General features: G+C 40.8%; 1 non-coding gene across 1 annotated transcript; it reads right to left on the bottom strand.

Annotated features, from left to right (window-relative positions):
- Positions 1-8370: 8370 nt before the first annotated feature.
- LOC145055907 (small nucleolar RNA R71) lies at positions 8371-8477 on the bottom strand. Its single transcript, XR_013685454.1, has one exon. It is a non-coding gene; the product is annotated as a small nucleolar RNA R71 (small nucleolar RNA).
- Between the last annotated feature and the right edge of the window lie 332 nt (positions 8478-8809).

Below are 8809 nucleotides of genomic sequence, written 5' to 3'. Positions count from 1 at the left end.
AATACCTAGGGGATGCAATAGGCATGCCAACGACCTGAGTAAGCTAGCATTAATATGTTTTGGCCACCTATCCAAAGAATTCTTGGTAGAAGCACTCAAAGAACGAAGCATCGACGAGCGAAGGGTCCACTCCTTATCTACGAAGAAAACCAACTAGATGATACCCATCATAGACTGCTTACAACACGGTGTCCTCCCAGATGACCACATGGAAGCCCGCTAGACGAGATATATGGGACCCACAGTACGTTATCTATGAGGGTTATTATACATGAAAGGATACACGACCACATGGCTCAGATGCATAGATAGGGCATCAGGAAAACAGGCCCTTCACGAAGCTCATGTTGGCCTGGCAGGAACCTATAAGGGAGCCAGAGCCATTATAGGGATGATACTCTGAATGGGACTCTACTAGTCGTACATCCACGAGGAGGCCACCAAACTCACTCGAACATGTGTAGAACGCCAAGCTTTCTCCCCAGTGCAAGGCGTTCTCTCAGCACCACTAAAGATCATTGTCAGCCCATCACCTTTCTACCAAGGGCAGATCAACATCATAGGACCATTACCAAATGCCCTCGGTAGAATCAAATTCCTAGTTGTAAATGTGGACTATTTCACGAAGTGGATAGAGGCAGAACCTTTGTCATTCATCGCATGAAGGCAGATGATCAAGTTTTTGACGAAAAACATCATCAAAAGGTTCGAGACACCCAAAGTCTTAATCAGCGATAATGGCCTGCAATTCACTGAGAATCTATTTAAAGACCGGTGTGCGGAGAGGGGCATCGAACAAAGATTCACATCTATGGCACACCCTCAGGCGAACGGGCAGACGGAGCTGTCCAACCAAGAAAGCCAAAGGAAATTGGACAGATGAACTCCCAAGAGTATTATGCTCATACAGAACCACACCTCATACAATCACAAATGAAACTCCATTTAGCTTGGCATATGGTGCAGAAGCAATGCTACCAGCAGAATTAATGATAGGCTCAATACGAACAACACATTTCCAGGATCAGGAAAAAGACAAGGACCTGAGACAAAATTTTGAGCTGCTGGAGGAGCATCGAGAGCGATCCAGCATGCGTCAAGCTGTATACAAAATGGCCATGGAGGGATATTACAACTAGTGGGTAAAGGAAAAAGCTTTTTGGGTAGGAGACCATGTCCTACGGTGGAACGAGGCCAACGATGCGACATGTTAAGACAAACATTGGAAGGACCATACAAAGTGGTCGATACGCATCGCAACGGGTCCTACTCTCTAGAAATGACTGAGGGACGACCAATACCAAGGACATCGAATGCAAGGCATTTAAAAAATTCCATTTTTAGAAGATGCCTCGAGCCACCGCTGAGCAAACCCCTATATAAAAGGGGTAGCACACATCGCAAAGTGACTCATGGCCAGATTGATCACTCGGACCAGCAAACGGACACTCAGTGTGGTCTAACTAGGAACCTTGGTGTGTTGAAATACCAAACGTCTTAGCATGATGATGGAAAATATTATGTATCTTAAAGATAAAAACCTTAGTGTGTTCGATAGTACAAGGTCTAATTCAAAAACAAAACGCATTACAAGAGGATACTAAGTGTGTCCATAGTGTAAATGCCTACAACATACTTAGAGTATCCACACACAATATAAACCTCAATGCCTTGCTGAAATATACTTGTGCATTAGAGCATGGCACATATCTCAAATATACGAATGCATTAGAGCATGGCACATATATCAAACGTCAATGCATTAGAGCATGACACGTATCTCAAATAGAAACGTCGAAAATTTGAAAAGGTCAAAGGATCCAAAATTCTAGCACAACGACAACTGTGCAACAATTAGGTCACACATATACACACACAAACATCAGCAGAAAATAGTAAGAAAAACTTTTTTTTATTACATTTAGCAAAACACATGCCATACAGGGCTTAACAAAAGCAAAGGAAAATAAACAACACAAACAATATACCATATTTTACTCCCCGAAGGGTAGCACAATGGAAATAGTCCAAATTAAATATTACCTCCGCCAGCACTAGAAACAACGCCTTCACTACCGCCTGCACCAACACGATCAACACAACCATCACCACCTTCACCGCCACCATCGCCGCCTCTGCCAGCACCATCAACATCGCCTTCAATGCCGCCTCCGGTAGCGCCACCAACACTGCCATCATCATTGCCATCACCACCAACACACATACATGTGCCAAGAACAATTGCACCACCATCATGTCGAACACCATCTATAAGATCATCACCATCATCAATGGTGCACAGGCGGATGAGACCAACCATATCCAATTTCCCTAAGCCAAGAATGCAGTGTAATCTAATGTCACAAATGCTAGCAGAGCTTCTTCAAGATTGGATGTCTGGCTTGAACTTGAATCGCTATCCTCCGAGTCATAGGTCCCGACATAAATCTCAGCTTTTAGGCTGGAGCGCCCAGACTCCTCACCTGCAACAAATGCAACGTGCCAAATACGGATGACACCATCTGTAAACACCAGATGTTCAGTGAGCTTATCCATTACACAAACAACACCAACATGTAACAACCAATCACGATCTACACGCAACGACTCCAACTCTACTAGTATCACATATAACTCCCGGTCATGATCAGAAAGATCACGCTCCAAACTTTCATTTTAGATCATTAGACCTTGATTACATTGGGTCAAGACATCAACACGAGCTTCCAGCGACAACCGAACATCCTCCATAGATTCCTTTTTAGTAGCAAGATAATAACGTGCTCGATGAAGGTCATCAAGTTGTTGAATCTACCGGGAACCAGCGACCAGGTAGCATATAGCTTGCACAGTGGCGTAGGCCATTATATGAGAAAAAGGAGAGTTACCCATTGCATCCATATCGCCAGTGGTCGCTGGAGGGAGAGCATGAAGAGCAAACTCTAAGGCATTTGAACAGACATATAATCTAGAGCTAGTATGAATATTCCACCCTGGGACAAATAGGGACACACCAGGGCCAGGAAGCCCATGTAAGTCTTCCATAGGAACAGGCTCACGGTGCACAACCCGTGCCCCACCACTCGAAGAGCGGGGGGTACAAGGAAACCCATGCACAATAGTTGCTGACATGAAGGGCTGCTTAGATACCCCTTGGTAACCCTCAGATTGTTGAACGTCATCATCGTGTATAAATAGCATAACACCAGGATCGAAAGAGATCGAAGACATCAAATGTGCAAATCCACTCCTCTTCATTACACGCCTTCCAATCTGGTCATAACCATCTCCTGGAGAGGGTTCAACATTGCTTGGACAGCTTTCCGCTTTGCCATAGTGTGGCGAACATTTGACACGATCCCTTCCTAGCTATCCTCCACCACTTTAATGGAGGGCCCCTCAGTCGGCCGAATGACTAGGTCACAGGCGAAGGAATGAATGGAGCAGGTCCGCTTTACTTTGTTGAAGAGCTCCCCAGAGGCCGAGCCACTACAGACGTCGAATGACTAAGGTGGCGACGAGGAGGAAGGGTCTCATGCAGATCCACCACAAGGTACTCCAACTTCTCGTGGTACCATTTCCAGATGACGACATCCATTGAAACGGAACACTCAGTACCTGTGAAAGTGGTAACCAGTCAAATGTTTATTTGATATATATATATATATATATATATATATATATATATATATATATATATATAAAGGGGAGGAAGATGAGTAGGAGAATAACAATACTACCATTAGATATAGTGAAGAAAATTGACACCTCACCACGGGAATGCTAGATTGGGTTCATCCCAACACCGACAAGCAAGACCTCCGATAACCTGTCAGCATTTACTTAAAGAGTCTTCAAGAAATCAACAGTGGCTTGGTTGTGACAAAATAGCTTAGGAGTGACGTCGAACAATTTGTTTGCTCGACAGGGCTCTCGACCAAGTAACTCCCGATTGAACCATAACCATTTTTCCTGCCAGTTCTTTGGTGTCTTACTGTCCGGAACAAGACTATGCCCCGCACGACGAGTAGAAAAGGTGAACTTGTCGCCGGTAGCCCCAAATGAAAAGAACTATTTGAAGACAAATAAGTACGGGATGATGCTATTCACTCAACATATCATTTCAAAGGCCACCATTTTATGAACCACATTACGAGTCCACATTTGGACGCTACAAGCGTTAGAACGGATGAGCTCTTCCTAGAAGTCATTCAAAGGCGAACATTGAGCACTTTAAATAAATGTCAACCTTCCCGAATGGATGGAATGTGATCATGTTGCTGAGAACTGGGAACTCCGCCCCGTAAGCAGAAGACAAACCATACGTCTCCTGCACGTTGTCAATTTCAAAAGTGGTGGCAACAAGACCAGCTGTAGTTGCCATAACAAGAAATCACTGGAAATAATAACAGTAAGATAGAGTGTAGAAAGAAAGTAGGAAAGATGAAGACTTCCTTCGAGTTATAAGAAAGAAGGCAGAAGGTGGGACTTTTCAAAAACCTAACAAGTGACATAATCGCCAGTAGGTATATGCGGTCACATCACCGAAATTGAAGCGATGAGCGAACAACTTTCCAACACATGTACATATCCATCATGTCCAGAGCATCATAGCTAGCTAGAAAATGCTAGGACTACTACACTAGTGGACTTGATGATGTGTCTCCTAGCGTGAGCCAGGAGCAGGATCCCCAAGTCCAAGGATCATCCAGCTAGCCCAGCCAATCCCAACCAGGATGCCTCAGTAAGAGCTCTAGTACCCGACCATTCCCTCAGGGCGGATTGCCCGTGCGAGAAGTCCAGCCTCGTTAAGAGCATCCCCACTATAGAAAAAATACAACGGCTCCAGGCGACAAAGAGTATGCCCATAACACTAACATCCGAGCCAATCGTTGGCCCTGACATAACAAGGGACATGGTTAGCCAATCAGAGTAACGGATCCTGTCGGAACTGCGGTCCCTTTTCCATGTACGGAACATAGAGGACCCTTGGTATAAAAGGGCCTTTGCCCTACCTTGAGAAGTTAGTGATCTCTCTCAATTTTCATCACTCTCATCTAGATACCTCCCACTGACTTGACCGTCAGAGCGTCTTCATGGGACCTCTTTCCAGGAAACGGCTGACATCCTTCCTTGTTGTGACTTTCCAGATCCCTCCGATGATAATGAACAGTCTGAGAGCCGGTGGTTAAATTTTGCAAAAAGATAAAAAAAAAATTATTTTGTTAATTTATAATTTAACCAAGTATTTTGAAAAGTTTCAAAAATACACCCTTTTGTTTTATAATTTAAAATTTAATTAAATAGTTTAATTTTGAAATCTTAAATTCTAGAACTCTGTTATTTTAAAAGGTTTAAAGTACATCCTTATGGATGTAATTATTAATTTAATTAAGTGTTTAATCAAAAGATAATTAATAAATCCATAAAGGGTTTAAATTTAATCAAATTAAAAGTTTAATTTATTAGAAAGATTAAACCCCATGTATTTTAAAAGTTTAAAATAACCATAATACTATATAAAATTAAAACTTTAATTTATGTGTGTATATATATATATATATATATATATATATATATATATATATATATATATATATATATATGTATGTGTAAGAAAAATCAGTATTATTGTTAGTAAGCCTCATTCACAAAGCAGATCTATAAGGGGCATTTAAGGAAGAGGCCTGTAAAATGACCGCCATTGGGTAAGCATTCTTACCCACCGCACTCTTGACTAGTGGAGGGTCGTTAGCCGAACGGATAGGATAGGACACTAAACTCTCATTAAAACTATAATGACATAAAGTAACTAAACCCTTTTTAAAATCTCATTCTTAGTTAATTTAGGAAAAATGTGAATTTGATACTAACCCATGAAATTGCACATTGCACCTTACTGGTCGTTAGTGGAGCGTGTGTGGTTACTCGGGGAACTAATATGGGACCAATATTTTTGACAATAGGTGAATTGTAAATTATCATTGATCAATGGAGCGTGTGTGGTTAACCGACATATCGATTAGGTGATAAATGACATTGAGAGTACCAAGGAAATTTGCATGGTTATTCACATCTCGTTTGTAACCCTCTATATCCCATTCACAAAGTGAGAGAATAATCGAGATTAATCATGCCATTGAATAGTTAAATGAATCTCAAAAGATCTAGGGGTTTCATTTGATTAAAAATGGTAATTGCTTACTGATATTGCCATATTTATACTTATTTTTAGGCAATATTTAAGAACATTTTTATTAATAAATTAATAATATGTTTAGAATAATGGTACTTATGACTTTAAATTGTTATTTCCAGTCAATTAAAAGGATTTTCGAAGAGAGGGACCAAAAGTGACAATATGTGGAACATGGGAGTCTTGAAACACAAGAAAAGAATAAATCCACGATAAATACTAAATTCATGATGTGGCAAAGTCGGCCACGACGTGGCACGAGTGTTCTAGAAGATAGGCATCGTGATGCGGAGGATTCCATGAAGGATACGGATTACTTGAAGCCCATGATGTGGCAAAGCTGGCCACGAAGTGGCGCGGGTTTTTGGAGATTATTTAAGTTCTCCTGATTATTACGAAAAAAAGAAGCTTTTGGCTGAAGGAAAGAATTCCAGGAGACGATTCAGAGCGAAAGAAGGGTTTAGTTGCTATGATGAGCAGCTGAATCTAGCTACTCTTGTTTAGCTAGATGAAGCTTCAAACTTATGAATAGTTCAATGTTTACGGATTAAGTTTAGTTGGTAAAATAAATGCTTGTGTTTGATTTGTATAACTTAGCATGCTATTGTTTGTTTTTCTAATTGCTTGATTGCATGTTCTGTGTAGCTTAGTGACCATTAAACTGCATGAACTTGTTTACCTAATGATTTAGTGAACATTGAATTGTTAGAGCTAGGATTGACCAATCTTAGTTAGCAATTAGAATAAATAAAGCTTAGCTGTGCTAGAGAACGTGTATTGTGATCATAATTGCGTTTATACAACAAATCTTACATAGCATATTTACATTCATAATTAGTTATGTGTTTAATTATGTGTGAACATACATGGTTTGACATGAATTAGTTAATTATTGGTAAAGTTAGAACTAAATTACTAATACAACTAAAAACCAACTTAATAATCCGTAATCATTAGTTAGCCATAAGGAAGAAGTGGATTCAAACTAAACAAGAGTGTGTTTTTTATTATTGAATTTGAATTTAAGTTCATCTGATCTTGTAAAATCAGATAAAACCCCTTTAAACTTGTTAATAATTAGGTTAATTTAATAGTAAGTAAATTAATTAGAACACCATTCCCTATGATCGAAACCCGACTTACCCAAACTATGTTGTAATCTGACTAGGTACACTGCCTATAAGTGCATAGATAGTTAAGTTTGTTAGATTATAAATATGAAAATTAGTGAATACTTTTGTGCACATCAAGTTTTTGGCGTCGTTGTCGGGGAACGGCTTAGTTTTTCTTAGTTTTTATCTTATTTATTTGCATTAAATTAATCGATCCTTCTTGTGGGGTAAAAAACCGCAAAAAGTTAATTTATCAGCAAAATAAAATTTTTCTGTTAGTCACAGAGTCCACGACGTGGCCGTATACCTGCCACGACGTGGACAGTTAAAAAACTAGATTTTTAATTGTTAGTTAGTTTTTCTTATTTTAGTTCAGTTTTACGTTTTTAGTTTAGCAAGTTGCAGGAGTTCATGACCAGAAGCTCAAACACACACCTGGTGCCACCACTTGAAGATCCCGAGTCTGCACTTCACAAGAAAAAGACAACCTTACAAGAATTGAAGTCAGCTTTTTCTAGGAAGTCGGGAAAGAAGACAGGAGAGTCAAGTTCATCCGTGAGGCACAAGAGCAATCTTGAGCATTTGGATCATACGCCCGTCCAAACCGAGTCCGAAAGCGATACCGAGCCGGAATTTGAAGAACACACGAGCGAACCCGAGAACGAGCCAAGGAACGAGATGGAAGCAATTGAAGAAATTTCCATGGGAGCTTACAAGAAGCGGATCCGAGAAGATGTGGGTCCCAGTTTAGTCCAACCCGCAATACCGGCCACTGCCACATTCGAGCTGAAGGGACACATATTGACTGCACTGAAGGACATCCCATTTTTCGGTAAAGATCATGAGGATGCTTTTAAGCATCTAGATGAAGTCAACGACATTGCGGATTACTTCAGTATCCCAAATGTCAACAGAAACACAGTCTTGCTTAGGATGCTTCCCATCACTTTCAAAGGAGCTGCTAAGGAGTGGTTAAAATCACTCCCACCAGGTACAATCACCACTTGGGCTCAAATGCGTGAGCAATTCCTGGACCAGTTTTGCCTGCAATTCAAGATAGCCAAACTCAAGAAGGCAATAGCCAACTTTGAGCAACAGCTGGGGGAGTCATTATACGAAGCGTGGGAGCGGTACAAGGGCTTGCTCAGAAATTGCCCTCAGCATGATCTAAATGTGCAGCAAGAGATGTCAATCTTTTATGATGGGGTCAACGTGATGACAAGACAACTCCTTGATTCTCAAGGACCTTTGACAAAGAAAAATCCAAGGGAGGTCAAGGAGCTAATTGAAGAATTCGCGAAGCATTCTCGCGAATACCACAACCCTAGGCAAGATGGAATCAAAGGCAGATGAGGGGCCCAAACTGAAGAAATAGCATCTGTAATGGCCATGCTAAATAATATGGATCGAAGGATAACACAAATGGACCAGTCAGTACATGCCATAAGAGTGGGTTGCGAGAGATGCAGTGGTCCACACTTGACCAAGGACTGCAATGTAG

The sequence above is a fragment of the Lactuca serriola genome, chromosome 5 (assembly GCF_051521515.1).
Source record: "Lactuca serriola cultivar US96UC23 chromosome 5, Lser_US96UC23_V15, whole genome shotgun sequence".
NCBI lineage: Eukaryota > Viridiplantae > Streptophyta > Magnoliopsida > Asterales > Asteraceae > Lactuca > Lactuca serriola.
Note: the sequence above shows the minus strand (reverse complement) of the source record. Positions and strands in the feature narration are given on the sequence as shown.